Source organism: Lonchura striata, chromosome 2 (assembly GCF_050655825.1).
Source record: "Lonchura striata isolate lonStrDom1 chromosome 2, ASM5065582v1, whole genome shotgun sequence".
NCBI classification, from domain to species: domain Eukaryota; kingdom Metazoa; phylum Chordata; class Aves; order Passeriformes; family Estrildidae; genus Lonchura; species Lonchura striata.
The window spans coordinates 67,241,474-67,263,143 of NC_140704.1; the positions used below are offsets into that span (position 1 = coordinate 67,241,474).

A 21,670-nucleotide genomic window follows, 5' to 3' on the forward strand; every position below is an offset into this window, starting at 1 on the left:
GCCTGCTGCCAGTGCCAGTTTGCAGCATCCCCTAAAGAACTCCAAGTATTTGTTCCCATCTGTGAAGTGAAACGTTATAAAAAGAGTCCTTACTCTGCTGGGGCACAATGAGGTTAAGTCATTAAAATTTGGAATAGATTTCTTGTGATTTAAAGATACGCTCACATATTGCCCTATGAGCAAATGGAGAGTTGGAAACAGGATTTGAGCGTCCAGTCTAACACTGAGTCATTTCTTCCCAGGAGAAATTATTTCAAGTGCAGGGATTAAATTAAAGAAAAGTGGACACATGCGTGACAAGATAAAAATCAATAGCAAATACCAGGAAATAAAGCAAAAACTATCCCCTAGAGTTACCAAGGTTCTGTAAACATTTTTGTTCAGTTCTGCCCTTTCTCTGGAAAGGTTAGTTTTCTCTGAAAACCCAGTCTGCAGGACTGCATCATATGAAGTAGTTAAGGAAAATAAGTATTTGTTGCATATGTTTATTCACTTAAAAATACCCAACAACAATGACAAACAAAACAAACAAAAACAAAAAAACCAAAACAAAACACAAACAAAAAAAACCCCAAAATGTACTCTTTCCAGCAAGGTTACAACATGTACCAGTCACAACCTCTCAGGCTTCCCAGGAAACAGGTCTGCCACTTTGTTGCTCTAGTAATGCACAGTGTACCTTAGTTGGTCTGTTGCTTGCATTAAGTTGCTTGGTTGCCCAAGAGATTGGTTAACAAGTTCATTGGAGTGAACTCACTGCAAAGCACTGGATTCACAGTCTCTGCCTGTATAAATGCTATTTTTGCCCTGCCCCACCCCCCACCATCAGATGGTTGTGGCTTGGCACAGCAGCAACCATGTCTGGAGTCTCAGTGGTCCAGTTCATCAGAGAATGTAAGCCTGCCTTCCCAACAAAGTTACTTAATGTTCTCAGTGATTGGACTTTAAACAGACTGGCTTCCCATGGTTTCACATTAATAGGCACTCGACTGGAATGTTAGGTCCGTACCTAGAGAAACAGGGGCTTTGATTGCTACTCAAATGAGCTAAAGTCACTAGGTCAACAATTTTGTGCACAGAGCTACCCAGTGACTGGATCTGTATTAAAAATATTGTGTTTTGGCACTGGCAAAGGTATCTACCAAGGAAAAAAAAAAAAAATCATTGCTAGATAAGAAAACTATGTAAAAATTAAAGTTGAGTGTTTATACTTCTAAGGGCTACTATTTACTTTTATAGATTTGTTTATACAAGTTTTGAGGACAACTGCATTTTTATCATATGAATCTACCCAACTCCTGACAAACTCCCCTAGAAAAATTCCTTAGAGTTTTGCTTAGGGCTGTTAAAATAAGAAATAATATTTTTTTAAAAAGACAAGGTGGAGCAGTTTAAGAGGTGGTGGGGCTGTGCAAGGTTTTGTTTACTTTTCCACCAAAAATTAAGTATTGGTAAATTATGCCATATATAGGGAACAAACATAACCAGTGCTATGAAACAGCTATATAACCATGTTTTGAACAGTTTTAAAGATGCACAGAAGTTACTGTCCTCTGCTTGTCCTATTAACACACAGACTTTCTTCCTCATACAATTGTTTCCCACACATAAGTTACTCTTTTTAAGATACAATATTCTGTGCAGTTTTCTTTTGGACACTGGATTTCCATCTGTTATATTATTCCTAGGACCAACATTTGTGGCATCCCGATCATAAGATACAGAGATGTAGTTTATATGTAGAAGTGTTATACTCTCCACGTTTGTGGCCTGGCAGCTGGTTAATGTCTTGATGCTGTGTAAGAAAAGGTTTTTCTGGGGGTAAAACCTCCCAGTGTATCATCAGATGACTTCCATTCACAAAGAAATACTGGTGGCAGTAGCCAGATGGCATATGTCAAAATCTTGAACCTGACAAAATCCTTCCTCTGGGGGCAGGATTTCATACGTGTTTCCAAATCCCACAAAGCTGTGCAGCCCCGGGGAGGACAGCAGCTTAGTTATGGAAGGTGACCAACTGCAACTTCTGGTCAGTGTTCCAGTGTGTCTGCTTTTCACTGCAAAACAGGGAGAACTGGAAAAAGGGTTTGAACTTGGGTCACTGTCCCACCACTCCCAAGCGCAATGTGTTCATAGGCAAATGATTCCACAGAAATGACAGATGTAAAAAAAAGGTTATAAGCAGGAATAAGTGCCTTCCCCTCAGCAGGAGTTGCATGTACATTACACACTGCAGCCCCATTGTGGTCATGCTCAGATCTTAAGTGGTGCTGGAGCAGCTGCCACTCATGTGAGCAATGCAACTCAGCAGTCAGGAGTAGAAACTGTAGAGGTCAATGAAGTCTGTTTTTCTGTTGCTCTACACTGTTTATGGGTGCTTAGTAGCATTATTATTATTGCTTTCAAAGTTTTTGCCTTTCTGTGAGGTACCAGGTGTTGCCCACTGCCAGCAGCCTGGGAAACCAATTTTTATTGTTGTGTGAGCACTTAATGAGGTGACCAAGAAATGGGTTCACTTTGTTTTGCTAGAGGTGTTGTGCAGTATGATCATTCCACCAAATGCTTATGCTCTGAATGGATAGAACAAGAAAAGGAAACCAAAACTGATGCAACATAGGGCTGCAGGGAAAATGCACTGGGTTCATAAACTGGTGACCCTGTGTCTCCTTCCAGCTTTAAAGAAAGCTCTTAGTAGAATTGGTAAAAAAGTTCCTTGTCTCAGTAGTTTGTAATTTGAAATCAGAAAATGAAAATAGATACATGAGAGGTACTAGGGATTTCTTCTTCATTGCAGGTATTCATATACCTTCATTCATTTCTTATTGCATCTCTTTGTGATTTAGACTAAAAAATCATGCTACTAGCTCATCTGTGCAGCAAGTATTTACTCATGTTTCTGTCATTGCTGAAAAACTGAATTCACCTTTGCAAAGACATTTTGGGAAAAAAGTGGTTGGTCAATGGTATGTAACTACAGTGAGATCATGATAATCTGAAAAGAAGTACCCTTGGGAATCCAAATACATGTTCTAAATAAAATGTAGGTAGAATTGGCAGGAAAGGATTAAATTGGTTTAATCTGATTGCATTGTTTCTAAGCTGATGGCATCCGAACTCATGGGAGAGAGGAAAGCATAAATGTGAAGGCATTGTGCACAGCCAGTTGTGGTGACAGGACTTCATTAGAGCATGGAGGCCCAGGGCAAGGCCAGTGGGAATTCTTTTTTTTTCCTAGATCAGACGTTGATCTTGGCTGGCCTGGAAGAAGATAAATCCCTAGAAGAGGATAGTGAGACTTCTGCAGCTCCCACACAGTCAGGCTTAGTAAAGACCTTCAGGGTTTTCAACACAACAAAATAAATTACCTTTACCCTAAGGGGCTGTTTTGAAAATCTTATGGTGGATGTGTTCAGGCCATTAAAATGGCCAGGTGGCTGGGAGTATGGCTTCTTTTCTTGCATTAGATAGATAAGGAAGTGTGTCTGTAGAAGGAAACTATAATTTTTAATCATAGTGGTTTACCCTTCCAGTTCCCAGTGGCACACATCCAGGGTCTGATGGCTGGGAAATGCCGTTGTAGCCAAGGACTCCGCTTCAGCACATTGGAAAGGCTGGCTCTTTGCTCTGCTCTCAGTTCTCCAAACCCAGTGATCCATGTGTGTTTAACACAGTGATGCAAGTGAGGATAGAACCTGGGGAAGGTGGTGTTGGAAGGATGCTGAGTATCAGGACTACTTGGAGATACAAGATTGTTCCCACATGGGGTGATGAGCTAGGTTAACATCCTGGTGCTGTGCTTAGGTCACTTAGGCTACAGGCCCTGGGCAGGAAGGCCAGCTCCAGCTGGAGGTCATTGTCCTTGGCTGCAGTTAAATCTTTGTGATGTTAAAAGCAGTCCTGGAAAGCGTTGGAGTAACATCTGGTCAGGAGGGGACGATGCACAGAGTGGCCTGGACCTCCTCTGGCTTTGGGACACAGGAGTGCGTCAGAGCGTGAGGTCCCTGAATGCTTATCAGCATCCTCCACTTGTCCATGAAAGAAGGAAGCGAGAAGTGATTCAGTTTGCATCCGGGCCCTGCAATGGCCTGTGCTGCTGCTTGATCTGCCTTCTTCCCAGTTCCTGTTTCCCTGCTCTGCCCACAATAGTCACTCCTCTCTGCTGGGGAGACACCCAGTCTTCATTTTGTTCTGTAAAGTGCTTAGCCCAGCTGGGAAGTGGGGCACGTTTAATGGAAACCAACCTGCACACACGGCCCCCAGCAGCCTTTTCCTGCGTGCCAGGCATGAGGAGAGTCACTGCTGGGGTGTGGACAGGGCCACAGAAGCTGTCACAGGGGACAAAGTTGTGCTCACTTCTGGAAGCCAGTGGGCAACCGGAGATCAGGGCGATGCTGGGGAAGGGAGCATTCCAGTTTCACCACGTGTGGATGGTGGGGCTGTGAGCAAGGACCGTTGGCTCCATCTCGCCAGCTGGCTCGCTCAGCAGTTTTTGCAGGAAGTGTGAAGAGAACACATTTTATGGGAGATATTTATCATTATCCTGTACTGCTTAAATATAGTCTGTGTAGCAGGTTAGAGCTTGTTAGGCTTTTATCTTCTCAAGTTGGAGGGTGATGAATTAATCTATGAGTGTTGCAGCCTCGAGTGAATTATAGAAAGTCATCCCCAATGAGTAAAGATAAATGACATTTGGAAATTAACCCATTAGATAGTCTCTTCCAATAAAGTGCTTACTGAATTATTAAATTGTAAATGAAGATGCTTCACATCTCATTTGAAAGTCAGAAAGACACTTATTTGTAATTCCACTACTGGTTTTCTTTTTTTTTTTTCCCCTCTCGGATTTTCATTCCTCCTGAAAGGTTTGGGGCTGACAGCCCCAGAGGACAAAGTCTCCATTAATTCATGGAGCCGGCACAGCAGCTACCAATGCAAGCTGTGCTGCCCTGTTAATGTGTTGCAGCCTCTGCCAGGAAAGGAGTAGTCCTGAGGGATAGGGTGTTGGTTCACACTTTGCAGTACCAAGACTCCAAAAAAAGAAGAGTTGTTCAGCTTTTTATTGACCTGCACCTGTATTAGTTTAACTGGATTTGACTGCTTGTTTAGCTGGATTTAAGGTGACCCTCTGGGCAACACAAAGCTACTGTAAACTCTTCAGCCAGTGTAGGTCCTCTAGATTCAGCTTGACCCAGGATGCACCTTGAAGCTGAGCCTTGCTCAGGTGTTTTAAAAATGAGCAGCAATAACACTGAGATACACATTCGGCCATCAGTGTTATTGAAGTCTTGGCAGATCTTGTGGTCCCTGGGTTGCTGCCCCTCACCAAAGTAACAGGGTTGCACAGGGGTAAAAACACCCCTGTTGCTGCAAGGCAAATCGTTCTAGTTTTAAAGTGATATAAAATGCATGCAAGTTTCATACAGTCACCGTTAGTGAGATTTACTTTGGCATAAATATTTCTGTATAAATATCATCGTTACAGGCTAAGATCTATTTGCATGCTAACAAAAAGCCAGAGACAGAATGTTTTCAAGAATTTCCATCTCCAGCACAGCCAATTGTTGTGGTGATGGGTTTTGTTCTATGTATGTGGAACTGGACCAAGCCTAAGAACATCAGCTCACTTCAGAGTGGTACCCAGCAGGAATGACTTTCACTTTCAACCTGAGCTGGCTCCAAACCAAAGACCCAGAGGGCAGAACCTGTCCTTCCCATTATCATTTGGTATTAGAGCCAATTTCACATTTTCTTTTAGTGCTATCATTTTGATGATAACAGAAAATTATTAAAGCCATGTACTATTAAATGTAATGTTAATTAGATAATCTCCTATAACTGATTTTTCAAGACTCTTGATCTTCACTGGCTTTTTCTTTCTGATGGCACAGGACAGGCTTCATCTTATATGTTTTGCAAGTACTGCCACTGCATGAATATAACCCATGCTTATGTATCTGCTCATTTAATTGTGATTTGGCTTCTTAATAAATTTCTAATATAAGGAAAGACTGATCTTGTTCCTATAGCCATAAACAAATTCTAAAGAAGTAAAGAAGCAAAACTTTAGGTAATAACTATCAAAAAGTGTTCTATTAGTTTTATTATCTGACTAGAATGATCCTGACTGTGTTACCTTCTCTGCATCCAATGTCTTCAGGCCACATTCTGCAGGTAGAAAGTGAAGAAAACAGAGAGGTTGTTCTGCATCAGTTCTTCTTTTTAAAGATTATAATCTGTGACATTAAATCCAAACCGAATGGCAATTCACATGCATATTTAAGATTGTTTAACACTTGTGTGAGATCAATAGTTTGAGTTTTTACAGAAATTTTGTACTGACCTGCCTGTGAAGTGTGGCTTCTCTGCAGTGAATGTGAACAGAATAAATCCCTCCCACCCCACCCCTGGCAAGGGTACGAGAAGGCCCCCTCAGGATGGCTTCTTCACCACTGCTTTATGTTGTTAAAATGGGAATGATGAGAAAAAAACCTCATCCTTAAGAACATGTTGAAATATGATTTAATTCCCATATCAGTCTGCCAACCCTCTCAGTGTTTTTTCTTTAGCCTTAAATCTGGGGGGTGGGAAAAGACAGGACAGAGTGAAAAATCTTTACGTAGAGTGTGACCCAATAAACACTTCAGAGCAATTGTACACATACTGTACTAGTGCAGTCCTTCTGTTCTGGGCAACAGTGCGAGGGCATGTAATTCACAGTACTTTTTTTGGCTTTTAGTAATTCTTTCCTAGACTTAAAAGTGAGTGTGTGCGCAGTCTCAGTTCTGACTCAGTCTCATGCTGTTAGTGATAGTGGCATTTTAACAGATATTGAAGCAAGGACAGAAGCTAACATTTAAGAGAAAGCAAGAATGACAGAAATGCTAAGATGAGGAGCATGAAGAAAAATGCTAAAACAGTAGTTCAGAAAAGAACAGTGTGTGGGGGGAAATAATTTTACACCAGAGCATGTCGAAAGACTACTTGACCACAGACTGAAAATTGGTAAAGCTCCTGTTTCTTGTCAGACCAGCTTGATTTTCAGTCTAAGCTGCTGAGCGACAATTTTCCTCCAGTCTGATCCTGTGTCTTTTAATTAACCAGCGTTGTCATCCACATCTTTGAGATTCTGATGGGAGCAGCAGCTCATCTCTGTTGATTTGCTCAACACTCTGCATGCAGAATGCAGCAGCTGCTGCTGGTGATCCCAGGGCTGATTTGTCTGCATGTTCCACTGGAAATATTTGCCTAAATGAACTAAGCTGTGTGAGGAGGCACCTAGTGTAATTGGAGCATTAGGTCTGTGCAGTAGATGGTACGCAGGTGTTTTTTTGCTGGTTTTCTGTCAGTTGGTAATTTTATCTGTGACACATGTGGGGTTTTGATGGATGTAGGTAGAGCAACTCCATGGAGGAGCCATTATATGGTGGTACACTGTGCTGTGGCTTGCAGTGTTTTCAGAGTGCTTTGCTCCCCTTGGGCTCGCACACTTGGAATAGCAGCTGCCGTGGAGCTCTGCCGGGGTCCTGGGCAGGGCTTGACCTGAGTGGTGCAGATGACACAGTTGTGTTACCCCCACCTTTGCAGCTCCTCATTGGAGTGGTTTCAGCTGTACCAAGCGGCAACACAAATCATAGCTGTCAAAATTACCTGCTAAAGTCTAATTTTTGAGAGTTTTCCAACACTTTCTGTGGATTGGTGTAACAAGCATATTCCCATCCTTGCCAGCAGCCTACTAGTGAACTGGAATTGCACAAGGTTTCAGTGATAGAGTTGTAGCAATGCAGCCTGTGGGAGATTATTATCCCCCACTATTATAAGATTATTATTTAGAGATTATCATAAACTCATTCTGTGGTGCCTCTTGTGTAAGTCATGCAGGCAGCTTTCCACAGCAGCTGAGGCAACACACGTGTAAGCAACATCATCCTCCTTCCTTCCCCACTGAATGGAATGGACCAGCTTCTGAGATGCTGCACCTCCTTCAACCCCAATTTACCAGACAGGCTTCCCTCTCTTTCTTCTTTTCCCACATTAATCCAGTGTGGTAGCTGTCAGCTCAACCTGGCTGTACATCAGAGAGAATACTGTGCTGTTTTGGCAGCAATTCGAACCGAAAGATTTTGCAGGCAGAAATGAACCTTTTGGAGGTGAGCTGAATGATGCTGTCACAGAAAAAGAAATAAAGATTTCTTTTCCAGTGTAGCTCATGGTTTTTGTCAGGCAAAAGCAAGCAACAATGTGAATTTTCATATATATATATATATATATATATATAGGTATACAACCTGGCAATGTTTCAAAATGCTTTGGTAGGTCTTGGCCCAGCTAGGAAAGATTTAAATCTAATTAGAAATCAGAGATAAGAGGAAATGCTATTTCAGCCCATGATAATTTCCACCATCTCAGAAAAATATTTCTTCGTCTAACAAGAGGAAAACTTAAAAAAACAGAAATAAAGTGATAATCAGGTAATAGGTTGAAATGTTTTACAAAACAATACAGCAAAGCCTATAGTCCTGTATTCAAGCTAGAGGGTGGTTTAATTTTAAATTAAATTTCTGTTGTATTTATGGCATTTTTTAATTACACCTTCATTAGATGTTTAAAACATTTCGTTTTGGAAGCAGCAACTAGGTTTTATTTTTTTTTAATGTTACTGGGAAAATATTTACAAATAAGTTCCAGCAGTTTTTCTCAGCTGTAGATGTATTTAAACATTTTTGCCTCCAACAGATTCAGGTTTGAAAACAAACATTTCCCAATGTAATTTTTCCTTGAAAAATTCCTGCCTTTTTTATTAGACACCATTAATTCTTACTTAGTTTTAGCCAAAGGGCAACAGTGACTTGTGTACCTTATTTTGGTTTTAGTTCCACTAACCTTACGGCATAGTGTTGTCAAGATTCTTTTCTTCTTAGGAGCTGAATAAATTCTGACCAAGTAATGTTGTTGTTTTAGTCATCCTGGTTGTATGATCTCATGATCATTCCATATTTTCATAACTTGTTCATTGTACCAAAGTGATTATCTATCACTCATTGCAGTAGTTATTTCATGTTTCTAAGAAAATATGTCATTCATCCATAAGCACAGGAACAAAAGGCAGAAGAAATAGCATTTTACTTCATATTTACCATAAGGAGTCTGCAAATCACTAACCACACATGAAAAAGAAACCAAACCAGATTAACAGATGTAAAATCATTACACATTCAGAAGAAACAGTAGGCAGAGAGAGAAAGTGGTAAACACATCAGAAGCTGGAAATCACTTGGTCCATAACTAAACAGGCATAAATAAAACCAGGAAAAAATCAGATTTCCTTTTTGCTGTAGGAATGGCAATGGTGTGTAATGCTTTTGGGGCTGCAGGGGATGCTGAGGAGCAGTGGGATGCATCACATCTGTAGGCATCAGGTCTGTACACAGCTATTGCTCTGAAACTCTCAAGCCAGACACAGGCTGCCTGCCTGCCTGTCATATCAGTGTTCCCTCTTTGTCCTGGTTGGAGTGGACATCTTGGTGAGATGAGGCAGTGTTTTGCAAGGGACTCCCCCAGGAGCTGTCCTCTCCCTAGAAAGTTTCCCCATTGGATTCTGCTTTGCAATGGGAGGATCTGGGCCTGTTTTAACCATTTTCTTCTCTGGGAGAACAGCACTTAAATTCTGGCTTGAAGAAGAACACACAAAAAGGTTTTGAGCACTCAGATCCCAGGCTGAATCTCTTTCTTTCTCCTAATTTAGCTGGAGTGCTTCTGAGAGCTCCTTAACTGATGTGGAAACTGAAATCTGGTCATTAGCGAGGTATCCTTGGATAGAGAAGAAGTTTTCATACTGGGTCTTGCACTTCAGAGCCCTGTAGGTACTACTCATTGAAGTTCCTTGGCAAACCTTGGTGGGACATGTCTGTCACCTCAAAAGGGCTAACACAGGTTTGCTGGGCCCTGTGCAAAAGGCTGTAGTTGGTAGAAGAGCTCTGTGAGTAAAGGGGACACAGTTCTGAGCTGGCTTTGCTGGCATGGGTCCAAGGAGTGCCAAAAAAATCTGGAACTCCACCGTCATTTATTTGTGTATGAACAGAGCTGTACAGCAAGTTGTACCAGCCATGTATAATGTGATATCATCAATTTTAAAGGTCAACATAGCAACTCACTAGTGTTAAAAATAAAATTTTGGAAAGATTAATTTCTGTGCCTAGCAAGTTGTGGAGTCTCCCTTTGTAGCTGAGTTTCAGGATAAAAGACTTCAAATGAACCACTAACTTTTGAGTGCCTTTGCCTCACTTTCTAGTTCAGACCAGTGGATAGAGCTAAAATCACCAGCTTTGATGAAGAAGGGAATCAACATTTCTCTTTCAGGCTTTTTTTAAATAGGCAGCTGCTTGAGTATGCTGAAGTGTGAGGAATGTGAGCAGAGAAACAGCAAAAGTGAGTGGAAATCTCTAAGAAATACCACTAATACACTGGTCTGCAGTTCAGCATTTTGTTAAGAGCATCATTTGTATTAATACTGTCAACACAGGGTGGATGAATGGAGCTACAATAAATGATACAGACAATTTGAATTTTTCAGTGTGCTTGAGACATGATTCTGTTTCTCCAACAAAAAAGATTATGTTTTTTTGCCATTTCAGGGATTAGGTAAATCCCCATGAGTGATGACAACAGACAGAACTAGGGCTTGCAGAAGTACAGGGCAGAAAATATACTTGACACTTGTGAGAAGTGAACTCTGAGCTGGTAGTGTGGTTAGACATGCTAGCCTCATTTCACAGTGCTGAAATATTGCCTTCTCATTCTCCTGTCTTGAATCATGACACCTCACACTCTTCTAATGATTCTTTCAGAGGGAGCAGTGAAAATATTCATATAAAGAACCAGAATTGCTCAAACCACATCCCTTTTATTTATCTAGACCAAACTACAACTTCTGCTGAAGTTTGGATCATTTGGGATAAAATTCTCAGTGTTCCCAGGCTGGTTTTCTTCTCCTACTCCTTTATGTTCCTGACCTTCTTCTGATAGCCTGCTTTAAAACTGTGTAGCTACTTCTGGTGTCAGAAATCACACCTTGCTGGGTGTTCCCATGTATGGAGCATGATGCATGGAAGAGAGGCTCAGGAGGAGGAATTTCAGGTGATTTGATGCCTTGATGCCAGGAAAGGAGGTGGCTGTAGTGAAGAAGGCTTGAGCAACTGTTCAAGAAGGACAGGGGAATTTAGTCCTGGGCAGAGGAGGAAGGGTTTGTACTATGTTTTGAATGTGTCTTGAATTGTGTCAGGGCTGCAAGAGAAGGGAGTTGAAGTGAAAAGAAGGAGCCTCCAAGCTTTGGACCCCATTTGAAGAAGGGTGAGAGTTGGGGGCAAAGGTAATGAAAGAGCAACAGTGCTAAAGAGCTGAGATAATTGAAAGGCCCTTAGCCCGAGACTGAACTTCCAGTGAAGGAGGCTGACTTCAGTGTAGAGTACTTCGAGACTGCTTGGCTGGTGTCCTACACACTGGAGTGCAGGAGTCCAAGCACTAAGAAGGAGGTTGCCTTCAAACACCTTTGCATCTCTTTCTCTTATTTAATTCTATTAATGCAGTAAAAGGCATGCTGAGTAGTTTTTTTCTTATAGTCAGCAAATCCATGGTGCTGTCAAGTAGCAAAGAAGTGATATTCAGCCATACCTCCTCACTGATGAGCTGCAATGTGTAAATATCACTTGTAGCCCTTGGATGTGTCAACAGCTGTGTGTTTGCTGGTCTGCTTGGGTGCTCTTCAGCACCACCCACCTACAGAGAGCTTCAGGAAGCTCTTGAGTTAATCCTTGATTTAACCATGGGCTTCTGTGCTATGGTCAGGAGTGGAGTCAGGGTCAGAGTAAGAGGTTTTGGTTTGGGGTCTTTTAAATGCTTTTGCTAAGTGCATCTGAACTGCAGACCTTTAGCTAAGTGTTTGCCTTACATTAATAACCATTTTTGAAAGTCTTTGCATAATTTGCAATTTGTATCATGGTTTGTGATGGTGGCCATAGAAAATGTCAGGTTTGTTTGGTTTTTTTTTAATCTGAAGAGAAATAGTGACTTTTAGGCTATTTATAGAAGAGGCACTTGAAGTTCCTACAGCACATGGAGGGTTATACCATCTGATTTGCATCACTGGGGGAAGGTGGGGAGTGTAGATGCTCTTGAGCCACGTCAGCCAGGTCTGTGGCTGAAGATTTGCACCAGGATATATTGTTAATGTTATAGAACCATAAACACTCTTTTGAAAAATTCCAAAGTGCTTTATATTTCCAAGTTACTTTTATGGACTTGCTCAAAGTAATCTGCCATCTGGTATTTTTTTCACACAGGGCAGAATGAGGTAAGGGGGGAGAGATGCTGACTGCTTCCATGCTGTTGCTCAGCTTCCGCTGAGGGAAATGTAACACCTTTCCTCTTTCCTGAGTGTCCAGCCTGGCTCCTTGCATGAAGTTCTTCACAGTAAAGTCAGAGCTGACTCTCAAGGCCTGCTTTTTGGAATAGTTATGAAGCAGCTTTCTTGTAGTGTGCCAGAAAAAAATGCAGTGAAAGTCATTCTGATGACGGCTAGAGGGAAGTAATCACATTCTTTGAAGACTTACATGCAAAGAGTAAGAAAAATAAGTGCAAAAACTGTACACAGAAGGGGGCTGTATTCAATGCTTGAATGCTGTATGCCTGTAGGAAGTCTTACATTTATAAATACAGGGGTCAAACAGACTTCCATTACCAATTGCTTTTACCATTAACTGAGTGATGCTTCCCTTCTTTTTTCTGTTGTTTTTTTGGTTGTTTTTTTTTTTTTTTAACCCTATTTCTGTTCTGCTTTGGTCCCTTCTATCTGGATTAAGCTGTGCAACTTATGTTGTAAGTGCAGAAGAAATGGTGGGAGCAACCTTGCAGCAAAATGAGTTGTGTCAATCCTGCCACAATTCCTTCCCCCCCCCCCCCTAAATAGTCAAATTTCTTAATTAGTCATTTCTCTGGGGAAGTTCTCTACTCATCTTCCTGCTGGCTCCACTGCCTTACAGGGCTGCTCTCGATTCCACGGTCTCCAGTGCCAGCATCTGACCTCAGCACAGCTCCCAGGCCCTTCGTGCTCTTGGGGAGGCCGTAGCAAAGATGTGTTTGTGCCTGGGCTGCGTGCAAAGCTAAAGCCCTGTTCAGAGCTTCAGAAATGTTAGATTAGCCTTCCTCTTCCAGCCCCAGTGGCTGATGTGAGCATGCTCCATGCATGCATGGCACTGGCTATTTGCCAGCTTTAGAGTAATTTTTTTTTTTTTTTTTTTTGAATGAGTGAGTGAATGAATGAATGAATACCTGATTAAGTTAATGAAGCTGAGCCAATGGTGGGAGGGAGTGACTTGGCTGCTGCCTGCTCGAAGAGATCTGGCAGCACATTAGACTTGCATAACGCTTTATAGCTCCATGCTGCGCTCCATATGAGCCACAGGAGAGGGCTGCAGTAATTACTCGACTCTCCGGCTGAAGGCAGCTGCAGGTAGCTAGTCATCCTCTTGTCCATTTCACTGGTGTCGGGAGCCACTTGTCTTGTGCCGTGGATTTCCAGGGGCAGATGGGTAAGGTGCTTTCACAGAAGTGATCGCAGCGGTGAGAAAGCATGTTCGTGGCTCAGTGACTTTTACAAAAGATCCATTCAGGTTTCCAAGCTGTGATTCACTGGACCCACAGGTTGTATGCAGGAATGTTTTTAGCTCCTGAGTTCAAAATTTGTATATAAATAACCTTGATGGGAGCTGTGTTTTTTTTTTTGTTTGTTTGTTTGTTTTCTTGTTCTTTCTTCACTTGGCTGGGAAAAACAGAGCAAAAGGTTTTCTTGTATCTGTTTTTTTGTTTAAAAAAAGCAATTTTAAAATCCTCAGAGTTCTTTTTGATTGTTGTTTAAGGCAGGTTCTTTCTGGCAGCCCCGGATGGTACATACCTTTGTTTCTCACATACTTAAATTAAGAGTACTGGCACTGCCTGTTAGCACACCGCCTTCATTTGTCAACATTCCCTGCTTGAGAGCAACGATGATGATTTGCATTCTTAGTTGGAACGGGTGGGTTTTTTAATTGCAACTGAAGCCTGTGGCTGTGGAACCTGCTATGTTTGTATAATCCTGCATTATTTCATTTTCTTTTGATTGTTTTCTGTGTTGCCTAATCAGAACAGTTGGGGCAATCAAAGCCTCGCCATGCTGGCCTCAGTCAAGTGACACTGGTGATGGATGTGGGCTCAGTGCCCATTTTATCTGCTTGCTCCCCATTAAGCAGGAGGGAGGTTCCCTACTCACTGAGTCAGAGAGAGTAGCTAGTCACTTGGTTTTGTGGGCTGCAAGGCCTGGGGAGGCGTTCCAGAGAGGGAGAAGATGCAGAAGAGTTGATCTGGTTTTTTTTTCTTGCTCGTGTCTTTCCCTACATGCACTGACCCCTATGGCACTGCCTGTGCTGAGATGGTCAGCATGAGGGTCTGTGCAGGATGAGTGGGTGGTGCTGCAGGCCACACCCAAATGTAGCTGACTGGAATGAAGAAAAAAAATTAAGAGTTAGAGGAAAAAAAAGTTGCCTGAGGGAGATGTTTAACTCAATCTCTGTCTGCAGCACTGGAGGTATGTGCTGTGTGCCTCGAGACCAGCATGAGCTGCTGGCTTTTCTGTTTTGTCATTGTGATGGTCAATCATCCTGATTTGGGAGGGCACCAAGTGTGTGCTGAGGCAGTGAGCAAGGGCTGGTGCAAAATGCCTTCAAGTTAAAGCTTTGCTGAATGAAGTCTGGGAGAAGGCAAGGTGTTGGAATCCATTTCAAGGGGAATTTTAACGTCAGTTCATGTTTCACACTTTACAGATGGACTAATTATAGTCTAATTTGCTGGCATGTGGAATCTACCAGAGAAGTAGTCTGCAGGGAAGACTTCCAAGGAAAGGCACTGAGCATGCAGATGACCTTTCCAAATCTTCCCCAAAAGCCGTGCTCTCACACTGTCCCCTTACCAGCCAGGCTTAAAGGCAAACTCCTCCCCGTGAGCGCCTGTGCTTATCTGTGAAATGGCTGCTCCGAGTTGGCTGCTGCTTGCTGGTGTTTCTGGCTGGATCTTCAAAGGGGTGAAACGCCCCCGGTTTCTGTAATTTTTCACGGGGGTCTTATTCAAGTCTTCTGGCAGCGAAGCCAGGCGTCTCTCTTAATTTGTTTTGCAGAAGATGGAGAGAATGTTAGCAAGCATTTTCAGACACATGGAAGGAGACCTGTGTGACATATCTGCAGTACAAATGTGTTCATACAGGCATGACAGTTTCTGTCACAAGTTAAAATGAGTGGCGAGTGGGTGTTGCTACGTTTATAGTCGCTCATGTGAAATTTTCAATGGAAAATTGTGTAGGCAGCTCCCATTGTAGCCACACTGTAGGCACATTTTAGAAAAATGAAAAACATCAACAAAGTAATTTCTGTATTAGACTTGTTTATAAATGAACTCTATTCACTCATTTAATCTGCAGAAGCGCCTCTAGGGGATGGGAGTGAGAGTAAAAGGTGTCACTGAGCACTGTCAGATGTCAGTTGCTGCAAAGCAGGAGATAAAAGGTTGGATGCTGCGCTGGCCACTTGTGGAGTGGCATAGCTGGGATCCCCCTTTCTGTCCTGGTGTGGGTGGGGTTGAGAGAGCACTTTAACTTACGTGTGTGTGCTGCATGGCTTCTGTGCTGCCAGCGTAGAGTCTGGGAACGTGTGTAGCAGAATGCTGACTTCCTGAGCATCTTGGGTTGGTGGGCCTCATGTCCTTGCACAGCTGACTCTGAGTCTTGGGGAGCAGAACGGTTTGGAGGGGTTTGACAGGCCTCTGTCAGACTGTAAAGGCTTCAATGTGGCATGGTGGTAAATCACCAAGCTGCTGGAGTGAGCTCCAGCCACGTGGGACTATGCAGCTGGCAGTCAGCCTGAACTGAGACCCCAAGCCTGAGCAGCCCCAGAACTTTCCTTTGTAGCTGCAGATGGAGCTGCTTCTCGTAGAGTCAGCTGAGGTGCACTTTCTGCTGTGCAGCTGAGAGAGCTGTGCATCAAGCTGTGCACACTCAAATGGCTTTGCTCTGGGCTCAGACCCTCACTTAGCATTTAGACCCCTTCCTTTCCCCCATAGAAGCAGAAGACTCTGGAGTCCAGCATTTCACCCTCAGAAAAACCTCCCTGTAATCAGCACTGTATTTTTACCTGTGGATATCTGATGCTATTTCACAAAACTGTTTCCTGGTGTCAAATGATGAAGAGGGAAATTCCACTTTTAGCCAAACAATGAGTTTCTGATCTTGTGGGCTGCAGGGAAAAGCTAGAGAACCTTAAGCCTGAAAGGCCTCACACAGCAGAGGGGCAAGTTAAAAGAAGTAATAATAATAATAATAATAATAATATCCTTCACCTTTATAATTTTCAAAAGTCTTTTATTTGTGAACCAGTATTGTATGTTCCAGAGGCAAAAAGCCAGGCCTGACTCCTGACATCTAAGAGCCCAGGTATGGCACTGCAAGGGGGGTTTTCAGTGTCGGGGAGTGAGGGTCCTGCCATGGGGTGGGCTGGAAGGGTGGCAGGATGTCCAACACAGCTCTCCAGTGTCAGCCCTGAGATGGGGTCAGCTTGTGGCTCTTGGAGGGAATGCTTCCTTGCTTCCAGCCTGCCTGGCATCTTGTACTGTGTGCTCTGGTACCACCTCTCTGCAAAGCATGCTGGAAGAGGAGGGATGACCTTTGCTAAAAGCTTTTTTCTGTATAAACAAAGGATGTAGGCAGCTGTGAATCTTTTTAAATCACCTGTAGTACTCACAGTCCTGCAAGGCTTAGGTGTAGCTGCACCATTCTGTGTGTGCACAGAAAGGACAGAAAGGTCTACTGCACACCCAGAGCATAGAGTGACTTCTACAGATGCTGAAAATAAGGGCATCATCTTTCCTGTTGCAGAATGAAGTGATGATGACACCCAGATGATCTGATGACAGAAACCCACAAACTTCTGAAAGTTAATTCAAACTCTCAATTCACAGTTAGCTTAACTAAAACCAAAGATAATTTTAGCACCATGTTCCTGTGCAGTTCACCAGCACTACCAGGCATAATAACAATGTGTTATTAACTAAGCAGAGAAGAATAGGAGGCATGTGCCCTGCTTAGGATATGCACATTTCTCTTTATCCTCAGAATTCAGGGTAAGTAGCAGAAACAGACAGTTAACCAGTGGAGTAGCTTTCTAATAATCAGTTTGTATCACCTGTGCTCATGAATGGCTGTCTTGGGACTCCCATCATCTGTCCATCCTTTTGGGAATATGTCTTACATTGTTTTTTCTTCCTAAACCTTCCTCTCTCAATTCTGGTACCTACATACCTCCATTAAATTCATGGTAATGTTGAGACTCTGGGCATCTCATCTCTGGTGATGTGCTCACTGAGCTTTGCTTATATCACTTGCTTTTCTGGGGAGAGGAAGGATGTGCAGAATCACTGCTCACTGTGCTGAAACCTGTAGCAATCTGCTGTGGCAGATTCCCAGAAGTATAATAAGAACTAACACTGCACTGGACAATTTGTCTTGCAGATGTGGTGTTGATCAGGAATCCTTTCATTTTAGGAGGAGAATTTCAGATTTTATTAGAGGTTTTCATGTTCCTTATTAATGGATCTCTGCACTTGGCACTCCGGGGAATTCTGCCAGGGAGCTGTGAAATTGGTCGCGTTGGACAATAAACTCCTATAGCTATTGTTGGCCTGCGCTGAGCTGCACATGGCAGGGCTAATGGAATCTGTAGCAGTTACAACCATGAATATGTAGCTGGCAGCGGGCGGGCTGTAGAGCGGGGGGAGAAAGCTGGCATACGGATCTGAGAGGCAGAACGCAGCTGTGGAGCCCTCTGCAGTGTGTCTGTCTTTTCGTCTCTCCGAATCTGATCCTGCAGGATGCCAGCCTTCTTGAAGGGGAGGGGAGAGGTGGGCCGAAGTGCCTCCCCTTCTCACTCATTTCCAGCGCTGCCGAAATTACTCACTCGCGATAGGATGGGCGGGTGATTTGAGGCGGGAGCATCGGGCTGCGCTGCTGCATCTGCCCGGTAACACCCCAGGCGTGAAGAGCCGCGTACCAGGCTCGACTCCGCGAGTGGTGCATTAGCATCTACGTGCCAGGCAGGGCAACAGTGTCTGTGGGAGGAGAGACACAGCTTATCTAGCGCACGGGTAAATGTGAGAGTTTGCTGGTCGTATCTGGAGCTGGAAAGTGGAAGTTGAAAAGTCATAGTACTCTGTGTGTTTTTAGGATTTGCGATCACAGGAGCCTTTTGACAATAAGTGACTGGTTTAATTGAATATCCCTGAAGTTGGAAGCTGACGACTGCCCCCCCTTGAGTGTTTGCTGCTTGCACCAGTCCTTCCTTCTGCCGGCACATGATGATGTGAGCTTGCTGGCAACTGCAGAAAGGTCAGGGACCAGAGGAGGATGGGGGACCGGATTTTTGAAGGAGGTTTAGAGACACAAGAAAGAATGGTAGCTGCACCATGGGACAGAGAAAGTGCTTGATTTCTCAAAGCAGTGAATGTCCCACCGTTTGCATAGCCAAGTGCTGCTGTGTTTTGTGGTTCTGGCCCCAACTTCTCTGCACCCCAAGGCTCAGTCCTGGGTGGTGGGATACAGCATGTCGTTGTGTTTGGATGCTTGCTCTGCTGGTTTAACCTTTGCTGCGGTAAACTACAGATAAATAAAGGAGGTCAGCATCTGAAGCTATAACCCAATATCCTCTCTCTGTGTTTTAAATGTATTAGACAAAATAAGTAGAAAAATGTTGTTTTGGGAAACATAGTGAGATTCAAAGTGCCTTGCAAAGAGGCGCTGGAGTTTTGCATGAAAATGCACATCTCAAGCTCCAGTGAGCAATCCCTCTGGGACCAGAGCAAGCCCAGATGGTGACTCCTCCAAGTGATTATTTTTCTGCCTTAAGCCTTTCCAGGAATTTGAGTGTGGGCAGAAAGCCAGTGGACACTGGCTGTCCAGACAGTTTAGCAATGTTCCATGTGTACTCACTGCCAGAGATACCAAAGTCCAGCTGCTCTCCCTGATCTCTTTGTCCCTTTTACCTTCCCAGCCATAATTACACATGCCTGCATGCACGCACGCACTTGTGACACACACAGGAGCAAAAAAATCACCTGGTGTTTCCTGCTCGTTTGCATATTTACAAGTTATGATTGACAGCTCCAAAGTTAAAGGAAAGCTCCAGATCTGGACAAATGTAATGAATCAAAAAAAAAAAAAAAAAAAAAAGACAAAAAAAGCATGCAAATAACAAACCCTTGCAGCACACCACAGAAGGCAGGCACTCATCTTTCTAGGAGAGCCAGCAAAAAACTGTTTAACCAGATCTTGTACCTCTTGCCTTTGAGACACTCTTGTTTGGGTTGTCTCCCTTTCATGGCTTCCCAAGTAAAATCAGTCTTCGCTGTTGCTGGAATTTGAATAATGCTGAAAAGTTACTGTTTTACTTTTAGTTCTTGATGTAGAAGTAGGCTGTTTTATGCTGCATATTTCCATTTTTTGCAAATCCAGTCCTATGTCTGTTAAGAGCTGAAAGTCTCACTGTGAAGTGCCTGGGCTTTGAAAAGTGGGGCAGTATTCACTGCTCTATGGCTGTCTCATCCCTTGTCTCCATTAAATTTATTCATTCCTCCTGTGTTCTCCAGGAGATTTTGGACAGTCCTTTTGCTGCTGGTAAAGATGAAGTCAGCCATCTGAAAGATTTACACCAAAAAAAAAAAAAAAAAAAAAAAAAAAAAAAAAAAAACACAACCCAAAAGAGTTAGTACTTGGTATTTTTGAAGGATGTTAGCTTTGACATTGGAGGCAACCCAAACCTCAGTGGTTCAATGCTATTTAGGGGAATAAAATCTTTGTTTCAGCTCCTGCATAATGAAACTTCACCCTATTTCATAGAGCTTTGTAGTATTACTTTCAATGCAGAGAAACTGAACCCAGATGCCTTCAACCTTTGGAACCACTGGTTTTGGGGAGCCTGGTTACCCATCACAGCAAAAGAGCCTGTCCCTATTCAGTCCCATGTACAAGCTCCCTGCTCTGTTGCAGGCAGAGAAGCCAGCCTTCTGCCTCTGCTCCCAGCTTTTCCCAGTGGGAGTGTATTTAAATTCTGGATTTGCAGCTCATGTTCCAGAAGAGATTGGAGAATGGTCCAAGCCCAGCACAAGCTCCCTGTGTCAAGGGGAGCAGGATAAGCACCCCATGCTGAGGATGTCCCCCCGGGCAGCTGCCTGGGCCAGGATCTGCTGACTTACCTACCCAAGCCGACTGCCTGGGGCAGAAGGCTACAGAGAGCTAAAGTTAACCAAGGATGACTGCGCAAATGTGAGCTCGGCAGTTTTATTTTTAGTCGAGCTTAAAAAGAAAAATCTGTAAGTCATGTGTAATATAATAATTTTAGCTGTTGCCAAGACACGCTGAGCAACTGTTAGGAGGAGGGGAAGGCCCATGCTGATCTAGCAGGGGCCCTGTCTCCTGGCTGCCCTCGTCGCCGCAGTCACGGTGCCGAGGTGATGGCGCTGACAGACCAGGGCAGGTCAGGATAGTGCCTGGGCTGCTGCACCCTGGGTGTCACCGGCCCTTGCACATCTGAAGCTGCCCTGAGTTCTTTCATCCTCCCTATCTTCTCAAAGCCAGGGAATCTGCTGTGAAACAGTGCTTTACCTCCCTCCCCCAGCTCTAGTGTTGGTGTTTCATTACTGTTTATCAATATTTAAAGAATGGAGTAATTAACTTAAGACTGATTGTATCAAACCATTAGGAGGTTTGGACTTTTCCTGCAGGCTTACAGCAGCTTGGAGGACCATAAACGTAAAGAGTGCTTTTAAAGATAGGTTTAATCTGAGTCTAGTGTGTCTTCAAAGTACTTCATACACATATAAACATCAGGCTTATTGTTCATTAGAAGTGAGGCAGCAGGGAAAGAAATCCCCCAAAGGAATATTACTTGCCATAAGATAAGTATCATTACTGCTGCTCAGCATTCCCTTTAAAGTGCGCTATATCCTATTTCCATCTTCTTTCACATCCACTCTCAATTCTTTCTCTATTCTTCTTAAATGTAATGCATGCTTTTCTTGTTGAGCTGCCACTCATGCGAGGTATGCAGCTTCTCATCACCCATTCTTGAGCAACTTTCAAAACAGCCAGAAATGCAGATGACAGGTGGTGGCTGGACAGTGGCTGAGGAAAAGTTTCACTCTTCATGAAGGTTGATTAGGCAAGGCAAAGTTTCAGGAAGAGAGTAAATGTAAAATACATTACAGTTACAATACTTTCTTTAGCAGGTAATAGAAAAGTTAGGAAGACTTTGTTGCCTTTGGATAAAATGGGTGATACAGAGAGCATCAACAGCAAAATCCAGTATGAAACTGGAGTTTTTACAGTGGTGGGGGCTCATTATTTGGATCAGGAAACTCAAACACACTTTTCCGAGCGGTTCCGGGCAGGTGTCCCCAAGGCTAAGGACCCCTGAGTCAAACTCACGGACCTGCGGCCATGGCCATGAGTGTGGTACCAACAGTCTCTCTGATGCAGCAGTGGCTATGGAAGAGTGGGGTTGTATCCTGCCAGAGATGGATGTGGTGCCAGCACCTGGCTCTGGCTTAC

The 21,670-nt window shown here is 43.4% G+C and overlaps 1 protein-coding gene and 1 long non-coding RNA gene across 43 annotated transcripts in view; one reads left to right on the top strand and one right to left on the bottom strand.

The window, feature by feature from the left end:
• The window catches only part of ATXN1 (ataxin 1), a 367,337-nt gene that overhangs the window by 326,912 nt on the left and 18,755 nt on the right, over nt 1-21,670 (top strand). The window lies entirely within an intron of this gene.
• Nucleotides 12,949-20,506, bottom strand: LOC146768285 (uncharacterized). The gene is made up of 2 exons (XR_014953343.1): nt 20,317-20,506; nt 12,949-19,758 (listed from the first exon to the last, which is right to left on the bottom strand). It is a non-coding gene; the product is annotated as an uncharacterized LOC146768285 (long non-coding RNA).